The sequence below is a fragment of the Condylura cristata genome, unplaced genomic scaffold (genome assembly GCF_000260355.1).
Source record: "Condylura cristata isolate star-nosed mole 26May11 unplaced genomic scaffold, ConCri1.0 scaffold00009, whole genome shotgun sequence".
Classification (NCBI taxonomy): domain Eukaryota; kingdom Metazoa; phylum Chordata; class Mammalia; order Eulipotyphla; family Talpidae; genus Condylura; species Condylura cristata.
The window spans coordinates 36,739,877-36,760,540 of record NW_004567110.1 but is presented as its reverse complement, the minus strand read 5'-3'; the positions used below and the strand labels follow the sequence as shown (position 1 = coordinate 36,760,540).

Here is a 20,664-nt window from a genome sequence, read left to right as displayed (position 1 = left end):
CCATGCCATGTGGGTCAGCTCTCTGGCCCTGTATGGAATTTGTGCTGCAGGGGCTTGGGACAGCTTCCTAATGCGGTACTTTAACCCGTTGTGCCACCAGGGAGAGCCCTCAAAAAGACTTAACATCACAACATATCAACCCGAATTGTGCCACAATCATATTTAAAAATGTAATCAACAAAGGGAATGGATTTATCCTCAATGGCTTATTAATTAATGGAAGTTGTCATATAAGGAAAAGTTTCAACTAAACAAGTCAGGTCTCTGTTAGCAAGGAATCAAGGTAAAAAGAGTAGATTTTGTCTGGGCAATGATTGATGCCTGCTATATTTTCTACATTTTGAGGAGAGTTGCTTTTTTGTTTTGGAATTGAAAAATAATTTAGCACAGTTGAAAAAGCAAAGCCCTAGCTTTTATGGCAACCGATAATTACATGTTTCTCTGTTCTTTCCTTCCTTCTTTCTTTGTTACTTATTTTAGGTAATTATTTCAATTATTCAGTACTTATATCTATCAATAACATTTACATCTTTCCTCTTAAACTTCATTTCTCTCCATCTTCATCTTAGTCTATTACCATTATTTCTTTTGTGAAAAACTATAAAGCCATAAACATGTATGCTCTTATCCACTATTTACCACTTGTAATAGGATTGCCGACATCACTTGTGAGGCCTACTGCAAAGTGAAGATGTGGCATTAAAAAAAAAAAAAATTGGAATATAGCAACAGCAGAGTATGAAACTAAACATACATCCCTGTGGAACTGAAAAGGCTGATGCCTCTGAATCTGAACCTTATAAAGTAATCTATAGATTTTATCCTTATAGAGAACTTTTCAATCACTTTTATGATAAGAACTAACATTCGTAATATGAGTTAAATGTTAGCAACCTAATTTTCCATTTGTGCATATGACATATTAATTATTCTTGGGTCTCTGTTGTCGGTATTTTTTCTTATTGTTCCTCTTATCACTAAGCCACTAAACTTTTGTATATGTTATGTTTTCTGCTTGCTTCTCCTTTCCTATTTATCTTTCAACTCATCACTCATCTTAAACTCTTCACTGATTTTATAAGCATGGCAAGGTTCTCTCATGTGTCACTATCTTTTTGTAGTAAATTATAACATTTATGTATATATTCATTTCTTGTGTGTCTATCTTTTTTTTTTTTTAATTGTCATACTTGGTCAGGACAATCAGTGGTGTGTATTTAATGAATAAAACTTTACTGCCTAACATGGTCTCAGTAAATACTCAGCAACTGAATGACAATATGGGATAATAAGAATATAGTAGAAATAGGATAATCATTGTTGTGGTATTTTCAATGGAGACAAATTGTCTGATTTTCTGAAGCTAGTGCTTCAGTTTCTTAAACTGTAATAATTTAATATTTTAAGCTAAATAATTGAAGAATATTTTATTAATATTTTCTGTGCTATAAAATTGTTACAGTTTTCATTTGTGGAGAATGGATAGCTTGTCAATCTGATATGAACAGACGTGTTTTGCTTAGGAGTGGTCTTTTACAGATTTAAGTGAATTGAAATGCTTAACATAGTCTTTACTGACATTCAACCAAGAATATTTTCTTAAGTGAATTTGCAGTGTACCTCCTTCATGTGTCTCATTGTCGCTAAAACAATTACATTGGGATCCAGGATACAGTATTGAACTGGCTTATCTTGAAGAGGTCCATCCTGCACCTACCTGCTTAGAATAAGTTTAGTTCCACTTGTATTTAAAAGGGAAAAATAATTTTGTTTATTCACAATGTTTACTAAGAATTTGAAAGAATTTCTTCACATTTTGTGTATATACTATGTATTCCTAGTGAATATAGATAGTAAAGTTTTTCTAAGAAATGTTTGACTTTTCCAACGAGTCAGTTTTGCCCTTGGACTGCACATTGTTTTGATATATCTATTAGAAAGAATCTAACTGCATTTATGTTTTGAATAGCTAACTAAATGCATAACCTTCTCTCTTGCTGGGAAGGTGGAACAGTTTTCTTTTCATTGTCTGAGGCAGAAGGAGGACTTCTTAAGTTTTTCTTAAGGTCGAAGTAGATAACAACAGACATGCTCAAAAGAGCTTTGTCCTTTTAACTTTCATTCTTTTTATCTTAGTGAGAAGATGGAACTTTTAGTAGTTTCTAAATGTAAGTAAAGCTTTTATTAATAGTTTTTGAGTCATTGGCGCCTAGAAAAAGCTTAGGGAAGATGAAACAATTTGAGGTGAAGAAACACATTTTTTTTTCATTCTTTTGTCACTTAAGTATATTAGAATATGTTCCTGTTAAACTGCCAATGAATATGTATCTTTTGAACTGTATTAGTCATAAAAGAATTTTTTTTCTTTTATGAAAATGGTACAAATTCTCTAAAGTAATTTGTAAAATGACATTCAAATATGTTTTTTCTTGTTTCTATAATTTATTTCTAAGTACATACACAAAATCTTGCATTTATGCTTAAAATAGTTATATCAGTGCATATAAGTGCTTCAATGCAATAATTTTCATTTTAAAACTTTAAGTAAAACCTTCCTCCATATGAAGATTCTAATAATTTTAGTTGAAATTCCAAATTTCTCTAGTACCATTTTTCAGAAAAGCACACATATCTACCAAAGTCAAAATGACACTATTTCAGATTTATTGCATTTTGCAATATATTTAATGAAGCACTAAGTAACATTTAATATGTGTTAACTAATTTAGAGTAATGTCAAATGTAGATAGGAATATGTTAGGCATTCTAAGGTTGAAGCTTTCCATATGCATTCAATTTTGTCATTCCCCCATCCTCTTTCTGTCTTTTATTTTATGCGTATTTGTAATACACATACACATATATGTGATATGTCTATGCATGCAATGAATATTTAATAAACATGTACATTACACACATGTGTATATAGTAGATAGTAATACATGTGTGTGGCTTTGTATGAATGTATATGTATATATTTATGTGCACACATACATGCTCCTCCCCATACAATGTTTTAATTAATTGCAATGTAATAAAGTTGCACTCAATATATAATTTTAGGTTACATATATATGTCTTGTGTGTTGGTTATAAAATATAGTTAAATCAAAAATCAAATATATACGATTACATTTATATTTGTAGTTGCTTTCAAAGTTAAAATGAATATAGCCAATCATTCATTCAACAAATGGCCTCTTAATATCTCCTTTATAGCAAAATACTGTAATACTTCTGTATGTAGGTTTTATAAGGACTTCTTTTCTCCCAGTGCCATTCTGTTACTCTTTATAAAACATATATCCATTCACTGTTAAACTTTGTACAGGATGACCAACATCTGCAAATTGTAGCTCATGTTTTCCCAGTTCTTTTTCTTAATCACTCTCCAGTCTCCCTAATGCCCTGACCCTCTTGGCTCTAAGATCTTCCTGCCCTTTGCTATAAATCTTCATTTCATTTGCAGATTAATTTAGCACTGCAGATACTCTCACCAAGTACCCCACATCCATCACTTCATACTACTTAAAGTAGTAAAAAGGCTGTTATAATAATAAGGTTGATGACTTTGTCTGGAAATAGAAGTTGCGAGTATCAATTATTCTTGGATAATGGGAGTTGGACTAAGGTAGAACCTAGATGAAGGACATCATTAAAATAAGATGCTGTTTTTTCTCTTAAATGTGACATATACGCTGAAAACAAAGATCTATATCCCTACATTGCATGACTCTAAGGGTAAAGACTATTATTTATTCATCTTTGTTTCCTCCAATTTAGGATTTTATAAATAGAAGTTGTTTTAGTAAATATTTTATGAATTATAATCCTTCACAACAATTTAAAATAGTAAAACATACCTCAAGTTTTAGGAAAAGCTCATAAATATATTATACACAGATTGTATACAAAATTAAATGTGTATTTTATACAAGGAATGTGGTACATCCTCATACAATAAATAAATAACATGACTCTAATGCATCATAAATTTGACCTATAGCTAAGAAGGTAACTATTAAATTTTTTTTTTCCTTTCTTTAAATGTAAAAAAAAATTGTTGGAAGATTTTAGGAATAAGCTATGTTTCTGAAAAAGGCTTCCCTGGAACTTTGAAAAACACTCTTTTGATCACAATGTATCACCTTCAACAAAAACCCTACAAAAAGACTGAGCATTAAAAAAAAAAAGAAGAAAGTTTTCCTTTTAACAAGTCAGAACACCATGTTAAATTGGTAAACCAGTACATTAATTGGTAAACACAGTTGAAATGTAGTTATATATTAATTATCTTCAAATAATTGGAAAGAGAACAATTGCTGGCTGCCTATCTGACCACACATTTAACTCCAGGGCTTACTATGAAAAGAAGTTTCCCTTATATTCATATTCCCATCATTCATCATCAAGCAAGCGTTTTGTCAGTTAAAGTTTAAACATGCCATCCTACAAGAGATGAGTTCTAAAATATGAATCAGTGTAGCAATTATTCTGGTAATTATGGGGCTGGAATACTAGAATGTTTTAAGAGATTGGAATGTCATTAAAGCAGTTATGTAATCATTCTTTTAAATATTTTATTTGTGAGTCTCTTTTGTTATGTAGTTAAAAGTAAATATGAGGTGGTCCTCCCTGGTGGTGCAGCGGGTTAAAGCACAGCACTGAGAATCTAAAGCCACTTCCGCATGAGTTCGATTCCCGCCTGCCCCGGAGGTGACCACATGGCGAGGCAGACCTCTCCTGACCCACCCGCTGCTCCCCTCAGCAGTGTACTTCCATGATCTGCCTGTTCTGCTCCCTACTCCATCTCTGGTGAATCCTCTCACCCTCCGCAACTCTGGCCTGTACCCCAGTTCTGTATGAATAAATAAACAAATCTTAAAAAAAAAAAAAAAGAAAATATGAGGCCCTCCCTGGTGGCTAAGCTGGTTAAAGGACTGCACTAAGAAGATTAAGCCACTTCCTCATGAGTTCCATCCCTGCCTGCCCCGGAGGAGATCTACATGGTGGGGCAGACCTCTCCTGACCCGCCCGCTGCTCCCCTCAGCAGTGTACTTCATCGATCTGCCTGTTCTGCTCCCCACTCTGTCTCTGGTGAATCCTCTCACCCTCCCCATCTCTGGCCTGTACCCCAGTTCTGTATAAATAAATAAATCTTTAAAAAAAAAAGTAAATATGAAACAATCAAACTATACTGCAGTGAATTGAAGTATGAAGGTGTGTATACTGTGATAGTGTATGAATTTTGAATACTTCAAAAAAGTACAAAAATTTTCAATAAATGCTTTACTTAATAAACAAGTATTTTAATGATTTAAAAGTTCTTTGTTCACTATTCATTTTAAGATTAGTAGACTGCTGATTTGAGATATTCAACCAAGTAGACTGGTCACTAACTATTGAATATCTTGATTGTTTTACAGTTAAATCAGTGTTTTAATGTCATATGTAGTTAAGTTCCCTCCTTCTCCTTGTTTCTATTTCCTCCCTTATTTTCTTCTTTCCTCACTCCCTCTTTCTTCTAGGGGTAATGCTATGCACAGTTTATACTTCAAACAAGAGGAACTCTGAGTGATAGTTGGCTTTATAGTGACCTCTGTTAAGCATTTCATGTCTCAGTTTGCTAATTTTGAGCAAATACTGAATTCTTTTTTCTTAAAAGATTTATTTATGTATTCATGTAAAAACTGGGCTACAGGCCAGAGTTGTGGGAGGTGAGAGGATTCACCAGAGACAGAGTGAGGAGCAGAACAGGCAGATTGACTGAAATACACTGCTGAGGGGAGCAGCAGGCAGGACAGTAGAAGTCAGCTACATCATGTGGTTCCACCCTCTAGCCAGGGATCGAACTCATGCAGCAGTGGTTGTGGACAGCTTCATGGTGCTGGAACTTTAACATGTTGTACTGCCAGGGATCACCCATCATTTTGAAATTCTTTCGAAAGATGCTTGAAATATTATAATCTTATTTTATTGAGAACAAATTAAGTGTAATTTTATTACAATGATTTTATTCTTTTGGAATATTTCAAGTCCTTGTTTACATTAGTTTTCAGTAGACATTTTATGGTGAACATTTTATCTAAAAGTGCATTTACATTTGTTTACTGACAGAGTTATTTTCTTTTTTACATTATTATACTGTTTTACATTATTTGATATTACTATTTTAGAATTATCAGTGCGTCTCAGGCTATCTTCCCCCTTCCTACTTCCATAGATTAATGAAGGTAAATGTCTGTAGGATATTTTTCATGTGGGGAAACCACGTGTAAGCATTTTACCTAATTTACTGTATGTTAAATCCATGAAAATATAGTGATATATTCTATCACTAATCTCTATTTCCTATATAGCCTAAAGTAATGTGCTTTTATCAGAAAATGTTCCAAAATACATTACCCAAAATGTATTTTTTCTTCTTATGTCTTGTATTGTTACTTCCTCTTCTGAACTGTTTTAATAATTAAGTCTAGTTATTTAATTTCTTACATTACCATACTTTTATACTCTTAATTCTATGACTCTAGGATCAAACTTACTATGTAAAATTCATCTATACCAAGCCTTTTAATAGTCTTTCTCATTGTAGCATATGGATTGTTGTACTGTTAGGAAAGAAATCAATTTTCCTTTATATTTCCTATTTCCATATTTCTGTGGAAATTTACAGTGGAAATCATCAAATCCTCTTTCATAGATTCACTGTCAAGGAAAATGTGCACATCAGACTCTCTCTTTATACTACATTATTTTAGTATCATCAAGCAATATGTTCTACTTTAATCACCATATTTTTGCATTATGTACTTGATACTCTAGTAAATTTCATTCACTGAATTTTAGTTTCCCATTTCTTTTTTTTTTAAGATTTTTATTTATGCATATAGAACTGGGGTACAGACCAGAGGTCCAGGGGCAGTGAGAGGATTCACTAGAGACAGAGTGGGGAGCAGAACAGGTAGATCAATGAAGTACACTGCTGAGGGGAGCAGTGGGCAAGACAGGAGAAGCCTGCCGCGCCATGTGGTCACCTCCAGGGCTGGGGATGGAACTCGCACTGAAGCGGCCACCGCCAGCTTTGCAGTGCTGCATTCCATCCCACTGCGCCACCAGGGAGGGCCGATCCCCATTTCTTGGATAAATTCAGTTATTACATTGTTTTCTTGATAGCCTATGCAGTGACTACAAAATCACTCTTCATAACTCATTAAATAGCTACCCTCAGAGTTCCTTGATATTCTTAGCTGTGCTGGATTGTGATATTCCTTCATTTCAGTCAGCCAGTGGCTGTGCCAAGTATTGAAAAGTGTCATCACTCTAATATACCAAAATGTAGGTTGACAGTCAATATTGCTGACAACTTTTAGACACTGAGTTCACAGTTGACAGCTTTGAATCTGACTTTAAGCCTTTTGTAAATTCTTCTTCATTTATGCACCTATATTCCTAAACTAGTGATGAAGTTAATTTGTTTCAACAACCACCAGTTAGTATTCCAAGATGATTTGCCTCTTGCTCTTCAAAAGCAACACTCTGCTAACTTCATTCTGTATGTGTAGTAGGTAACTTTTGGTCTATATCTCTTGAAGGAATTCCAAAGAATAAAAACTTTATGTCTTTTATTCATTTAAACATGATAAGTAGTTAATACTTATTACAAACTACTGGATTTATTTCATATTAACAATTTAATATACAAATGCGATTGTATCCTTTACTACCTATATATGATTATATAAAATGCGGTGTCTCGATTTCAGTGGAAATTCTGTGCTTTCGTGACATTAATCTTTAGTATGCTGTTTCAGATTACATGTCTCTCATGGTCCATTTTAAACCATTTCAGATTCTAGCTTTTCTGATTGCTTCTCTGCTAATGGCCACTAACTGTCCTAATTGGATTGTTCACTTGTTTTCTAGGGGATGAAATTAGAGTATGTTCTGCTTGCACTTAGCTAATTGCTTAACTTTTTTCTAATTGAAATAATTGCTAAAAACAAAAAGTTGAAAATTGTATTTATTTAAGCTTTAAACATTTGCTACATTTATTTAAAATAATGAGTATTTCAAAAGAAGAAACCAGACCATTAAACATTTCATATCTCTGAAGCAACATTTTTATGGTCAAAATATTGGTGGTAAGTGTATTGATTAAGATATTAACTGCTTTTATATAATTAGGGTAAAAATTTAATTATGTATTAGGGGCACCAAAATAAGAGTCCCTGGAAAACATAACATGCCCTCATTTTCCTTTAGGAGTGGTCCTATAATTTGCATACATTATTTTTATGTTGATTCATCAGCCAGACATATCACATTTTTAAAGGGAGGTTTTAAATGTAGTTATTTTGCAAGCAACCATGAGATTGTCTTAAAATAATGATTCTATTATGAAGGGCTAAAATATTAATGGATATTAACAGCAACTAGCAGTTTATAACATTGCTCCACTCAAATTTCAAGACAAGGATACAAATACACTATTTGTCGAGTTCTCACCATATATGATATCCAGAGGATTTAGCAATGAATGCAATATTGTCTTTACTTGGAGGATTATGAGCAAGTAGATTTGATAGGGAGTTGTACGTATAGGAGTACAATGTAAAGTACAATACATAAGAATGAGGTAATTATCTCAGCTTAGAGTGGGGGAGGGACTGAAAAACACTTTAATGATGGGCATTAGTAAATGAATTTTAGTTTAAATGAAAGTTTCCAAGTGAAGAAGAGTAATGGAGGACAGCAGAATGTGCTACCTCAAACATATCACTTTAGTGTATTATTTTACACATAGGTGCTTAAAAAACACCCAGTGCAGGTAGAAGATTTCACTGAAGCTCCCTGATCTGTCTATAGACATATTTTTCCAATGGAACTCAGTTTTCAACAGTCCCTTTATAAATTTTTTCAACCAGCAAAATGATTCATCACAGGACATGAGACTGGAAATCCACATTATACCCCAAAAAACTTACAACTCTCATACTTCCTAACCATTCTTCTAAGGACCTTATTTTTCCTAAAAAATAATTTACTATCTCTCAAGAGGCCCACAGCACCTTCACCTACCTTCTCCTTTAAGATGCATTTAATTCTGAATTCTAAAACAAAGAGTCACTCATTTTTCTTGAGTACTTCTTATGTATATATGTGTGATACATGTTAATAAACTTATGTTTTTCTTGTTAACTTGTATTTTAATACTGTAGTCTCAACCAGAGACTCAGAAGAGTAAAGGGAAATTCTCTTCCCGTCTTTAATAGTAGGGAGCTACACTGTAAAAACAAGTGATGTCACGAAATGGTGCATTACAGAGAACAAGAGTAAATGCAATATGGCAGTATATAGAGGGCGTGTGGAGGGGACCTGATAGGAAGTAAGGCGATAGCAATAGCTTTGTGTTTTTTATGAAGGACCACATGTGTTTGAATTTTATTACATAGACCAATGTTCCAAGTAGTAAGGGCCTTGAGTAAAATCTAGACTGCCATCTGTTTTTATAAATAAAGATTTATTGGAACACAGTCATACCTATTCAGGCCTCTATACCTTAAAACTGCATGACCGCTTCTCTGCTTCACCAGATTTCAGTATTTGTGACAGTTGGAGAAAAAAAAAAAGCCTACAAAGTTTGTTTGTTTGTTTGGTGTTGTCCTTGTTTTATCATTTATCATTTATGCTTAGAGATTGGAATACAAAAGAGTCAGAAGAGCATGTACTATAAGTTACTTACTAGCAGTAGTGGAAGCAAATCAAAAAGGAGTAGGAGTTTGCCAGAAAGGCATTTACTTATGAAGAATCCAAACTTTTATAATAGAAGAATGGATGGGTATAGTTGTTCTATTAATTAATACTTCAACTTTTCTTTCACTTGATGTTTCACAGGAGTGTTAACTATTGGGAATAATCTTGGTGATGCCAGCTGTCATACCAACACACCAGGAACTGTAAAGCAGTTCTGGGCTATCACAAGTATGAATAACTGCAAAGAACATTTGGATTAGCTCACTCTACTTCTAGACTTAAAAATTTGTCATTTTTGTCATGATTTCTTTTCAAAAGCAGGTTACCCCAGGTTTTCTTAAATTTGAGGCTTTTTAAGAGCTCTTCATAAAGTTGTCATATGGTATTAGTGTACAATGAACATCATTCATTAAGTCTACATTAATCTGACAGACATAATACTTCAAATAATTACCGCCTACTGCATTACCTTTGTCCTTTGAGAGCATTAATTTCACATGTCAATAGCAATCTCTTTGTGGTGTGATATTTGTATATATGACATTGCTTTGCCTTGGCAAACAAGTACATGAAAGGTAATACTTATACCATGAACTCTTGCAGTTTTAGTTGTTTCATATATTACTATCACTCCCCATAGAGGAGTGATAAAGAATTAAAGAAGTTCTATAAAACTGAGGTGTTATGCTCATTTGGATAATACATTTTTTTTTATCTTGAAAATGGTGAGGATACCATGACATTTTAAGTTAACTTTATTGGTGATTATAATGTACTTATTTTCTTTATAAGCAGGAGAAACATGCATATCTTTTTCACTTATTGGAAATGGAGGCAAGACCTTCTAATATATCCTAGGGTGAAATCCAGGGTCATCAAAATATCTCCACAAAGGTTGAAGATTATATTAATAACTTTTAGGACCCAATAAGTCACTAGTAACTGTAATATTCATCACAGTGCTTGCAGGGTTGTTCCATTTGTGACAACTCTCTGTAATCTCTACAGCTTTAAAAAGTAGCCTAGAGCATGTGGGTTTGTGTGAAAAAAAAAGAGTGCTCGTTCTTTCCTGTGCAATTACAATAACTTGCAACTTAGGAGTCACTGCAGCAGGTTATTATGATGATCCAGGTATCACTCGGATGCAGAAACCCAAAGTCATCTTGTAAAGTAGTGCTGCTTTGGACTGGTTATAGGACTCTGTGAGCTTGGGCGCTATATCATTCTTGAAGTCATCTTCACAAATCCCATAAAAGTTTATTTTTCACTATGCATCCTGTAGTTTTATTCCATACTATGCTTTTTGCCAGAGTTGCAGGGATGAAGGAATGTTTTCAAATAAGAAAAACTTGTCAGAAAAGTCCATGCAAAGTAAATTTCTCCTAAAATATTTGTCATAGGAGTAAATTTAGCTATGACTCAACAGTGCAGAAATAATGTTAGTCTATCATTGTCTTATTTTTTAATGACTAACTTGGAATAAAATCTAAAATGTACTTTACCTGCCCTAACTGTGATCAAACACCCAATTTCCATTACTTTTTGATGATTCAGTCACGATTATCATTTCATAGAACATAGTAATTCTTTAAATTTATATAAAATACATATAAAAGTAATTAGGTGTGTATTATTTAAATGATGTGAATTTAAATGTTTATGCTATGAAGTTTTTAAAGCAGTTGAAACTAACCCTCTAACAGCTCTATATTGTCCAATATTTAGGATTTCCTGAGTCTATTTTATTTTAAGGATTTCTGGCTCTATGTTTTTCTAAGATTTTAGCTTTCTTTTAGTGACATAGGCAGGTGGCTGTCTAGTATAATATACTTCTCATAAGGAATAAATGATGATTTTTTTTTTTGTATTTACAAAGAAAGGCACTTTGCTAAAAGCCATCTGAAGTGTCATCTTCTGTTTTATATTTTTGAGTCTTATATGTCTAGTTAGCTGTCACATACAATTTTTTTTTTTAAATAGTATCTTCAGGGTCTGATTCCCAAGAGAACATAGAAGGTTTATATAAGAGGGAAAGCCCACAGCCTGACAAGGGGATTTGAAAGGATTATACAAGATTTGATCTGATGCCTATTTCATTTATATGTATATATGTAGTTTAATTCAAAAGAAAAGCAGAAGAAAAAGAGAAGACACATAGGAGCAGATGAATAGGAAATTGAAAGGATTATCAAGGTTTGATACCACAAGACATCAAAGAAACAAAAAAGCAGGCAATCTAACATTCAAGATAGGAACAAGCTAATAAAGAACAAACTTTATATATAAATGTATTTCATGAAGACATTTGATAATAATACTTAGGACTTTTAACATTTCCCCCTTTTTAAATGCCTCCAAGTTTATTATTTTTAAACTTCTACCTATTTCCCTATTATTGCTGGCTGTTGGCTTCTATCTTCCTTTTGACCTTTAAAAGAGGATCTAAAAGCCCAGAAAGACTCTAATGGAAGTGTGCCCAGATAATAGCAGCAAAGATGTCCCTGGGGGCCATACTTTGGATTCAGAGAAGAAGAGCTGGAGGGGAGGAAGGGTGACCTGGAAACTAAAGTAAAATCCAGAAGTGAACCCAGACAATTAAATCGTACAGAAGGTCCCTGGATGATTTCCCTAAAAATACACTAGTAGTTCTGTTATTTCAAGCCACTTAGACATAAGAGCAGACTGTTCTCTAGGATCATCCTGAACAAAAGGATAAAAATTATCTAGAAGGGAAGAGAAAAGAAAGAAGTCAGAAATACTTTAAAATATTTAACAATTGCAGAATCATAGCTACTTTAGACTCCATTTATCTTTGATTATATATCATTGATTTTTGTAGATTTTGCTCTCCCCCCCACCCCCCGCCCTCCACAGTACCAGGAAAATAGGCTCAAGCCTGACTTTGAATTAACATTTTTTTAAAAAAAGATTTATTTATTTGTGCATACAGAACTGGGGTACAGGCCAGAGGCTCAGGGGCGGTGAGAGGCTTCACCAAAGACAGAGTGGGGAGCAGAACAGGCAGATGGACGAAGTACACTGCTGAGGGGAGCAGCAGGTGGGTCAGGAGAGGTCTGCCGTGCCATGTGGTCACCTCCGGGGCAGCTGGGAATCGAATTGAGCGGAAGTGGTTTTAGATTCTCAGTGCTGTGTTTTAACCCACTAAGCCACCAGGGAGGGCCTGAATTAACATTTTTAACACAAACTGTGGTTAAAGTACATAACCTGCACCGATTTATCCCTCAACAAAATTTTAGGGTAAGCTATATTGTTGATTAAAAGTACAGGGTTTTCAGTAGAACTCTCATCTTACTGAAACACAACCATTGATGAATAACTTCCCCATTTTGCTCAGATCCCTCAATTCATACTTTAAATAACATATTCATGACTTTGACTTTATGTACAATGTAAGATACCTAACTACATTATTTTAGTTGCTGGATCAATACTGACTTAGATATTAGTGAGGCAACAAAATGAAAGTACTCAGTAAACATCTAATAGGCCAACGATAAGGGTCATTTAATATTAACAAACTTCTAGTAAATAAAATACACTGTTTTGACACTATGAAAACTATAAAGACTAATTGAAAATATTTTATCTTTAGAGAGTTCTCTAGAAATATGATACATGCATATTAAAAATAGCTAAAATAGGCCCTCCATGGTGGTGCACCTGGTTAAAGCCAGCACTGCAAGCGAGTAGCAGACACTTCAGTGTGAGGTCGATCCCCAATCTCCCCCCTCGCCCCCACATGGTGCAACAGGCCTCTCCTGTCTCACCTACTGCTCTCCTCAACAGTGTGCTTCCTCGATCTGCCTGTACTGCTCCCCACGCTATCTCTGGTGAATCCTCTCATTGCCCCTGTACCCCTGTATGCATTAAAAAAAAAAAACTTAAAAAAATAGCTAAAACAGATAACTATTAGGAAGAACCCATCTTTTGACTTTGGAATTAACACCCGTTATTTTCCTAATAATAGTCAATGGGAATTTTCCTCCTCTTTCTTTGGCTGTGTTCACAAAGATCACATTCTCAATATAGATGGACTGGTCTAGAAAACATTCTCTGTTTCAAGATAAAAGTTTGGACATTATCCCATTTGGATCAGATGTGCTTGACTTTCTAGAGTCAGACTGCTTTTGTTGGAACAGGTTATAATAGCTCTCTTTGCAAAAATTCATGATTTCATATATTCAGATGTAGCTAATCTAGTTTATATACTTCAAGAGCAATTAAAAAAATAAACTTGACTAAATGAGGCTAATTCTAAAGAATCTATATTTTTCTTTTTTAGAAAGAAAAAGAAAGGCAGAAAGTTGACGTCATTGGCCTTATTTTTGTCTACCTCAGAGGAGCTGCTATGTGAGCTCTGTGGTGTATACATGACAAAAATCTCACTTCCTCATTTCTTTCCTGTCAAGCTGAATATGCTATCATTTTGAGGTTCCTACATTTTTTCTTTTAAATTCTATGCCAGTTGCATGGATATCTGGATATATATGGGAAATATTTGACTTATTTTATGCACACTTTCACAGAATTAATTTTTCTTGCATTGGCTCTTGGTACAGTAGGGCATTGTGATTTCCAACAGAGAACTATTTTTTAGGGCTTTCTTCTAGAGTTAAAGTCATTTAATCACAATAGAAAATCTCTTTTTAGATTTTTATTTAAATAGTCTGACATTGATGAATGGCAATATGTGGGAAAAATGTAGAAGAAACTTGCAGTGTTTTCATACTGGATGCCAACATCATAGAATATATTTTAATCAATTTTGCTGTGCTTTCTACTGTTCTCTAAATGAGGCACTGTCCCATTCTTCTACCATCATTTCAACCTTGGTATAGTTGTCCTCTAAGAAGGTTTGATTTGTAGAATTAGGGAATTTTATTACAAAACTTAATAAAAACCAAACCAAGGGCCCTCCCTGGTGCAGCCGGTTAAAGCACAGCACTAAGAAGCTTAAGCCGCTTCCGCATGAGTTTGATTCCCGCCTTCCCCGTAGGTGACCACATGGCGTGGCAGACCTCTCCTGACCCGCCCGCTGCTCCCCTCAGCAGTGTACTTCGTGGATCTGCCTGTTCTGCTCCCCACTCTGTCCCTGGTGAATCCTCTCATCCGCCAGAGCTCCGGCCTGTCCCCCAGTTCTGTATGAATAAATAAATCTTTAAAAAAATGAAAAACCAAACCAAACTTATAGCCATGAGAAAGAAGTTTCTTTGCCCTATTATTTAATTTCAATGAATTTTTCAAAACAAAAGTTTTATTTATGTCCAGAAAAGGGAGATTCAAAAGTTCTTGTTTCTGCTTGTTAAAATATATTGAGTGGAATAAGCAACATAAAATTAGTTCTGGTCAAGTTTCTGAATGTATGTGAAAAATAAATATGAAAAGTGTCTATCTGGGCCCATGCTAAAATAAAAGTATCTATGCCATTGTCTGGATACATCCATAGCCAATACATCATTGTGAGGTGACCAGGTAAAACTTTAGTTCTGACAACAAGATTCTTCTGCAGTTACCGAGCTATGAATTTGGTGTCTAGAACCTAGTTCGCTAATGAAAATTGTTTTTTCTTCTTTCTAGCTTTGCATTCCAAAGTCATTTACTTTGAACTTTGCAGACTACAACTAACAATTCTTTCTCCTTTAGCACAGTTGATTAGACTTCCTACCAATTAACATAGCCTATAAAAATGTTCTGTCTCTACAACACTCCCAGTGTAATTCAATTCTATAAATGTCTGCCCTTGCCAATACTTATCTTTACTAACTCTAGTATCATGGCTCTCTCTGGTTAGCCTCAGAGATTTTGTTCTTTCATTGTTACAAAAGAATCAACAATATATTTTCCCAACATTACAGACCTAGATAAGAACATAGTAAATGTTATATTTCACATGAAAAGAATTTAAATTCAAAATATACTTTTTCTACCTCCAATCAAATTTATTCCTCTTGTTGAAAAAGTCAGGGGAACACAATAATGCATTCCAAATTTTTACTTGGCTTGTTTCTATGTTCAAAAACATGTTGCAGACTACTGATTTTGAAGTAAATAGACAGTTCAGATTATTCATGATTTCTTAGAAAAAAGCTAATAAGTTATATTGAAAAATCTGATATTATGAATATATATGGTTACTTGACCTCTTCAGCCTTATATCCTCTCACTCTTTTGTTGTTAAGCTTTAAGTCACATGGCTTCCTTTCAAATTGTCACACTCAGTTGTCTCTATATTCATGCATTCTGCTTTAGGGCGCTTTTGCATCTACTCTTCTCTTTTTCTAGATCCTCATATATCAGTGTTGAATATGTAATTTTCATGTTATTCAGAATAGGGCAAAAAAGCAATCTCTTTGTTGTTTACTCCCTTCTGACTCTCAAGTTGCTTTGCTATGTTTTGTTTCTTCCAGCACCCAGTGCTCTCTGGAACTGCAATGTTTAGTATAATATCTACTAGGCAAATATAACTAAGTTTGAATTTATTAAAACCAAATGATATTTTAAAAGCCGTATTTCAAGTGATCAGGAGTCACATGTAAGTAGAACCTAATATATTGAATAGCATAGATCTAAAATTACTTTCAATTATTATTTTAAGCCTTTAACTTTATTTCCTCTCTATGTACTTCTCCTTCCTCTTTTTTACCCTTCTTACCTGAATATATACCCCAGGGAGATCTTGTTTATTCCTTTTATTGATGTTTCTGCAAGTCACAAACAAATTGACAAATAGATCTGTCATTCATTTATTGAGCAATTACAGTTCAACAAATAATTTAAGAAGTGTATATTAAAGATCAGACATAATGGCTTTCAAGTATGTTATTCCAGAATACTAGCCAATATTTAAAATAATGTTTCTCAGTATTCAGCCAATTCAACGTGAAAAAATTATACCATATGTCACCTAATTTAATTTAGTTTGATGGATTTTTGGAGGATTCCTTGGAAAGTAATATTTCCTAAAGAATTACATTTTTTGGGTAAGTTTTACAAACTTATAAAACATTAGAACCATACTCTTCTCTAAGCTAAAATCTTTCAAATGTCTGAGTCTTTCATGCTGTTTGTTTTATTCAGTTATTTATTGAAATCATTTTCTGAGTCCAACTAAGGTTAGGCATCTCATGTTTATTAATTTGTAATTTGTAAGTTTCCAGATCCATTTTGCCTTCTTGCTCCTTCCAACACTTCCTATTAGACAAAGAGATTTACTGGAATTGTTTTAAGGAAAATAAGAGTAGGATATCGTTAGTTTTAGGTTTTGGCCCCCTCGGAAATGAAGCTTTAAATCTCCCTGTGCTATGGTGTTTGGAAATGGGTCTTAGGGGTAAGGTTGAGATATATCTCTGTCTTCTCTGTACTGATTCCCCTTGATCATGGATGAAACTACCTCAGTTAGCGTACTCCTGCATGATTGATATTTATTTTAAACATGAGAAACAAGCATCTTCTCAGTTGTCTTTGGAAGCACTACTGGTTTCTAATATGGCTACTTAATTTTCCTTTATTGTTAAGTGGGCAGGCTCACTGACTTTGTCTCAGAATTTTGGGGGTCTACAAATCAGCTCCGTTCCCCAAGCTCCCAGGAACAAGCTTTCTAAACCTATTAAATTTTTATCCACCTACTTGGAAATCATAGCCCAAAATCCTTCCTTTTTTCTCTCCCAATGGGGATCAGAAAAAAATACCATAGTACTTTGAATAGTTCAAAGGAAAGGTGGTTTAATATCTCTGTCATCTGTCTTTTCTGAGTTTTTTAAAACTATACCCTAGAGGCCCTCCCTGGTGGCGCAGCGGGTTAGAGCACAGCATTAAGAAGCTAAAGCCACTTCCGCATGAGTTTGATCCCTACCTGCCCCAGAGATGCTAAAGCCACTTCCGCATGAGTTTGATACCTACCTGCCCCAGAGGTGACTGCATGGTGCGACAGACCTCTCCTGGCCCACCCGCTGCTCCCCTCAGCAGTGTACTTCATAGATCTGCCTGTTCTGCTCCCCGCTCTGTCCCTGGTGAATCCTATCACCCTCCACCTCTCTGGCCTGTACCCCAGTTCTGTATGAATAAATAAATAAATCTTAAAAAAAAAAAAACTAAACAAAAAAAAACTGTACTCTAGAAAGGAGTGGTTGGTCTGAGAATCACCCACCAAATGTTAACAAATACTTTTCCTGTCCCATCTAGGTAGGCAAACATTTCACTTTGAAATATAAGAGCAAGTTTGCTCTTGTTTTGTTCTCTACTTTGGGGAGCTTTGGCATAACTAACAGAGGAGACCCATGTGACACCTAATATAGTGATTAGCTATTAAAATAGTCAAATAAACCTTTGCAGTTTCTGTCCTCCTATATAGCAACAAGGTTTAATTTCAAAAGGGATATCCTGTATACACATAAAAATAGTAAGACTAATAACCCTAACAGCCTGCTCTATAACATATGTGGACATTTAGTGGGAATGTAAAAACATCCTGTGAAGCTTTATGGCTTTTTAGAAATTGTTTGGTTATATGACTCTCTATATTATAGTGGCTTCTCTACATGGAATACAGGAGAATTTTCTCAGTCCTTAGTTCCAATATTTATACTATTTCTGAGTAGATTTTCTTAAGATCCTGTGGTTACTACAACTGAAGAATTTTTCACTTATGGTGTCCTCTAGATAATTACTGGAGCTTGTGGGTTTATTTTTATTTTATTTGTATTTATTTATTTACTTATTTTACTGAGGTAATGATGGTTTACATCACTGTGCATGAGTGAAGGGTATAGGTTCACATCTCTTCAGATATATGTTTGTTCACTTTTTAAACTGAACGGAGCTCGGGAGATTGTCATGGTTGTGGGTTCTCACCTGTGCACTCACAATTACAAGATTTGGCTTAAGCTCAGGGGGCTTGGACCTAATTGGTGCCTGGGGGAGATCATACTTTTCTATTTACAAGGGGAAATTGGGAAAAAGGAAAATGTTTCTAAGACCACAAATGAATGGTTATCTGTAGGGTAAATAGAATTAATCAGGCTTTTGCGACAATAGTATCTATAACTGTCACCTGTGGTCCTGATTTGTCGACACAGAGGTGCTTGGGAACATGGGCATGAGGCACACATGCCTGATGTGGCCACCTGGATTATAGGTATGCACGCATGCGTGAGTGTGCACACCTGTGCCTAGAGGGCAAGGCTATAAAAGGCGCATCACTCCGTTATGAGCGGCTGTGGGAAGATGGCTGAGAGAGCGCATCAGAGAGAGCCTCGAGACAGAACGTAAAGGTTCTGGGAGGTTCAGTTGCCTGTCTGCCTCCCAGCCCCCACTGCCTCGTCTATGCCTGCCTACTTGCTTGCCTGCCTGGTATACCTGTGTTCACTGAAAGAGCATTAAAGCCTAAAAAATCCAAGGGATCCTCAATTCTCTTTATCCATCCCCTGAATTGACAGTAGCCCTGCCCTGTGCTTGCTTACACATTGTCCTAACCCAGATAGTGCCCAGTAATCCTGACCAAAAGCTGCTCCTGCAAGGTAGTGTTGTCCTTCCTGTTAGAGCCTGAACTGATGGCAGAACCGCAGCAGCGTGGCAGTAATCTGAAGCTGGGCTGGGCAGCGCCCGACACTGGACTATGGTACAGATCCCGGAAGTGCCAGGCATAAGCCAGTAGTACTCCCAATGAATGCAGCTAGAGTGAATATTTTGAAGGTGTGCAAAGGAAGCACAGTCTTTCTCAGAAGTTGTGTCTCCTATTGAAAATGAGTCTCTCCTGAAGCCCCTCCTAAGCCAATGGAAGCCTCTTCCAAGCTAAGCCAAGCCTCCACTTTGATCCCCTTTCAGGGTAACCATGTTCCAAATCTGACTGGTCCAAGTTCCGAACCAGCCGTTTCCAAGACTTGATTGGTCCTTGTGTAAGTTTGAACCTAACTGGTGTCTGTGGGAGATCGAACTTTACCTGTTTTGAAAACCATCTCAGGATTCAAAACTGAAACCACACCAGTGCATCCAACCTGCCTGCACCGTGGGACCCGCCTCTGGGCAGGTAAGCTCTGCTGTATCTGAATGATGCTGACCTGCTTTAAAACTTACCCCTACATCTTCAAAGTTGTGGTGTTAGTTTTTCTTCTCTTTCAAGATCTCTTTTTTTTTTTTTTCTTGAAAACCCAACCTGTTTGCACCAGGTTGATCATCAAATCTACCCGGCTGCCTTGGCTTAGTCTGGGCTGATGCCTTTCAGCTGGAGGATCTGTCTGGCATCTTCAGAGAGCAGGGAGCCATGAAGGCTACTCTTACACCTCTATAAAAATTGTGAATAACTATGAATGATTTATCAACAGATACAACCCAGGCTTTTTTCCCCCTTCTTTTAACTTTATTAATTTCATAACTAAATTTTCATTTGTCTCTTGTCATTTAAAATTTACCTTTTGCAACAAAGTAAAGTATGCATAAATTTATTGAAACAGATATTATTTGACTTATTAGGAAAATATTTCATTTCCATATTTTAAGCACAAGATAAGATTTTTTTAATTCTATGAAATCATGTTCTTATATATTTTTATTATGATTGATTATTTTTAAAATAAGATAAATCTGTAATTATTAGGAAATTTTCATGTGTTTCTTTAGATGACCAGTGAGACTAGGCCTATTTCTTTTTCATCATTTCAACAGCTACTGCTAGCATTTACAATAGAATCATAGCATTCAGGGCAGCTAGCACTGAAACAGAAAGTGAGTTCTACCCAGAGAGGCCCCTGACATACCACACTTACATTGTGCAAAACAGTGAGGCAGAAATGATGCTCTCTACACACTTAGCCAGACCAGGAACCTGTATGACACTATTTGAATACTAAGTTTGCAATGGTTAGAGCACAGCATTAAGAAGCTAAAGCCACT

The 20,664-nt window shown here is 35.2% G+C and overlaps 1 protein-coding gene across 11 annotated transcripts in view; it reads left to right on the top strand.

The window, feature by feature from the left end:
• The window catches only part of RALYL (RALY RNA binding protein-like), a 580,783-nt gene that overhangs the window by 116,338 nt on the left and 443,781 nt on the right, over positions 1–20,664 (top strand). For 7 of the 11 annotated variants that reach the window (XM_012722964.1, XM_012722961.1, XM_012722958.1 and 4 more), the window contains one exon: positions 19,600–19,801. The exons of the other annotated variants lie outside the window; for them this stretch is intronic. The gene's annotated coding sequence lies outside the window, so the exon portion shown is untranslated. The remainder of the gene's footprint in view (positions 1–19,599; positions 19,802–20,664) is intronic. 11 annotated transcript variants of the gene reach the window in all.